General features: G+C 46.8%; 1 pseudogene; it reads left to right on the forward strand.

The window, feature by feature from the left end:
- Nucleotides 1-842: 842 nt before the first annotated feature.
- On the forward strand, nucleotides 843-3,170 carry LOC107620456 (uncharacterized; annotated as a pseudogene).
- The last annotated feature ends 414 nt before the right edge of the window (nucleotides 3,171-3,584 follow it).

Genomic DNA, 3,584 nt, shown 5'->3' on the forward strand with positions numbered 1-3,584 from the left:
CATATTTTATGTTATCTTTTTATGTTAAAATTATTGTTGGTATTGTATCTAAAATGTGAAATTTTTTATTAAAATATTGTTTATTGTATTTTTTTCTTTACAAAGTCAATTATTATTTATTGCATTAAAAAAATAAATCAAATACTTTGTATTTTTAGAACAAAGTAACTGTACACATAATTTAAATATATTTTTTAAAAAATAATTAAGACATTGTTTAAATTTATTTGAACAACTTAAAAGGAATAATTGAATAATATTACTATAATGTTAATTGAATTTATTTTATCTTAACTAGCAGATGAACATGCAATATTAATACTCCAAATTAGTATGTAATAATTTTGCTTCAAACAAATTAGTAGTTAATAAATAAATAATATTGATGACATAATAATTCATAATATTTTATAATAAAATTATGTTACAGATCTACGGATCCATGACCCGGGATCAAACCCAGATCCGGCTACCCGGGTCTGATCTGCCCAGCTCTTCTAGAAGGCCCGAAGCCGGTCCTCTGGAACTCCTAACCAATTTTTGAATTCAAAACGTCTCCCTTATCTTAGTCAGATAAGATAAGATAAGATGTCCATCATCACCTATAAAGAGAGGATCCAAATCCCTCCAGGTATTCATTCATTCCTCACACCTTATACCTCTCAGATCCATTCTGACTTGAGCGTCGGAGTGTCTTTGCAGGTACCTCCCCCCCCCATTGCTCCAGTCAAGCGATTCGGCATCCGCCTCGACCCGCAGGTTCCCGATCCATCTCTCAACCCGTACCAGAGACATCTTGTACATTGGAGCCGTCTGTGGGGACCGGCACCGGTCGAGCCGGAATGATGGACGGATTTGAAGAGCACTCCATCAGCTGCCAAGACGACTCCAGAACACGAAACCCTACTCCCGAACACCAAGAAGCCATACCCCACGGAAGGATAGCAAGCGTCATCCATAACAAAGAAGACGGCCCCGTCGTCACCAAAACTTGACATCTCGAGAACCTAGAGGACAGGTCAGCCCAAATAATCCAAGAACTCTACCATCGAGTACAGGAACTCGAGGGATGAATCGCCACCAAGGAAAAGCACAATGCCGAATATGGAAGTCACGCGACCTCCAGATCCAGATCTCGCCACGGCAGATCGCCAGAACGGCGACACGCCAAAAGACACAATAGAAGCACCTCGCAATACCAAAGACACGACAGATCGCCAGAACGGCGACACAGCAAAAGATACGACCGCAGTACCTCCCGTGACCCTGTTCACACGGACAACGACCAACGACACCGAGAAACCAAGCGTACAAGGAACGATCACACAATAATGGGAGCCACCCCCTTCACGGCAAGAATCTTAAAAGCAAAACTCCCCAAAGGTTTCGACAAACTCACGGACATGAAGTATGACGAAACCAAAGATCCTCAGGAACACCTAACGGCCTTCGAGGCCAGGATGAACTTAGAAGGCGCGGCTAACGCTGTCCGATGCACAGCTTTTCCGGTAACCCTAGCCGGGTCGGCAATCAAATGGTTCAACGCCCTCCCTAACGGATCCATAACCAGTTTCCACGATATCTCGCGAAAGTTCATGGCCCAATTTACAACCAGAATTACTAAAGCTAAACACCCCATCAGCCTACTAGGGGTCACACAGAAACAAGACGAGTCCACAAGAAAATACCTCGACCGCTTCAATGACGAATGCTTAACGGTCGATGGACTCACGGACTCCGTCGCAAGCCTCTGTCTAACCAACGGGCTCATGAACGAAGATTTTCGCAAGCACCTTACTACCAAACCAGTATGGACAATGCACGAGATCCAGAACGTCACCAAAAATTACATCAACGATGAGGAGGTCAGCCAGGTCGTCGCGGCCAACAAGCGGCAGCATAACAACGCCCAACACGGCAACCCCGCACCCCGGCATAACCCACCACACAGAGAAATTCAAAGGGACCACCCCAAAACAACAAACACAAACCGACCACCCAGAATCGGCAAGTTCTCTAATTACACACCCCTAACATCCCCAATTACCGAAATATACCACCAAATTGCAGACCGAGGTATCATCTCAAAAGCCCGGCAACTTAAAGAAAGAACGGGCGGCAATAAAACCCTCTACTGCGACTACCACCGAGGTTTCGGACACCGGACACAAGACTGTTTCGACCTTAAAGACGCCCTCGAACAAGCCATCAGAGACGGCAAGCTACCAGAGTTCGCCAAAATCATCAGAGAACCAAAACGAGCAGAAAGAGACAGGTCACCGGATAGAGAAGGACGCAACTCGAGATCGCAAAAACACCCGCCTAGGGAAAGCATGGATGACGACCCAACCATAATAGTAAACATTATCACGGGTAAAGATGTATCAGGTAAGTCAAAATCAACACTAAAAAAGGACCTCAAAATTCTGGCCGTCAAAAACCAAACCTCAACTAACACCGCCGACAACACGATAACCTTCCTACCCGAGGACTGCCAGCACGGCACCTCAGCCGATGACGCACCCTTTGTCATCTCGGCAAGAATCGGAACAGGACTGGTACGAAGAATACTGGTGGATACCGGCGTAGACTCCAATATCCTCTTCCGAGGAGCCTTCGACAAACTCGGGCTCCACAACAACAATCTTCAAACGCACCGTAACGGCGTCACGGGACTCGGTGACAACTTCCTCAGACCAGACGGTTCCATTACCCTCCCCCTTACCATAGGGTCCGGAAACCAAAGAAAGACGATTCTATTCGAGTTCGTGGTCCTAAAAGACTCCACTGCCTACAACGTCATCCTCGGAAGAAAAACAACGAACGACTTCCCCGCCGTCATCTTTACCAAATACCTCCTTATGAAGTTCACAACGGAAGATGGCTCCATCGGCACCATCCATGGAGACCGGGAAATCGCGGCAGAATGCGACAACACCAGCTTAGCTTTACGGAAAAAATCTCGCGACACAGCTGGGATATTCCTAACCGACCTGGACGCCCGGCAAGACGGCCAACCTAGGCCAGAACCCGAAGGCGACATGGAAAAGCTACAAATAGGGCAAACCAAGGACGAATACACTTTCATCAACAGGAATCTCCCAGTTCCTAAGACAAAACAGGGACTTGTTCGCGTTCACACCAGCCAACATGCCCGGAATAGACCCTAACCTAATGTCCCACCGACTAACCGTAGATCCCAAAGCCAAACCTGTGGCACAAAGGAGACGAAAAATGTCCCCAGACCGAGCAGCCGCGGTCAAAAGACAAGTAAAAGCCCTGCTCGAAGCAAACTTCATCAGGGAACTACCCTACACAACGTGGCTGGCGAATGTCATGCTAGTTAAGAAATCCAACGGGAAATGGTGAATGTGCGTCGATTACACGGACCTCAATAAAGTCTGTCCAAAAGACGCCTTCCCCCTGCCAAATATCGACGGATTGGTAGACGCCGCATCCGAACACCGGTACCTCAGCTTCATGGACGCATACTCCGGGTATAGTCAAATACCTATGCACCGACCCGACGAGGAAAAAATAGCATTCATCACCCCCGAAGGGACATACTGCTACACAGTCATGCC

This window comes from Arachis ipaensis, chromosome B10 (assembly GCF_059453495.1).
Source record: "Arachis ipaensis isolate K30076 ecotype BB chromosome B10, ASM5945349v1, whole genome shotgun sequence".
Lineage (NCBI taxonomy): Eukaryota > Viridiplantae > Streptophyta > Magnoliopsida > Fabales > Fabaceae > Arachis > Arachis ipaensis.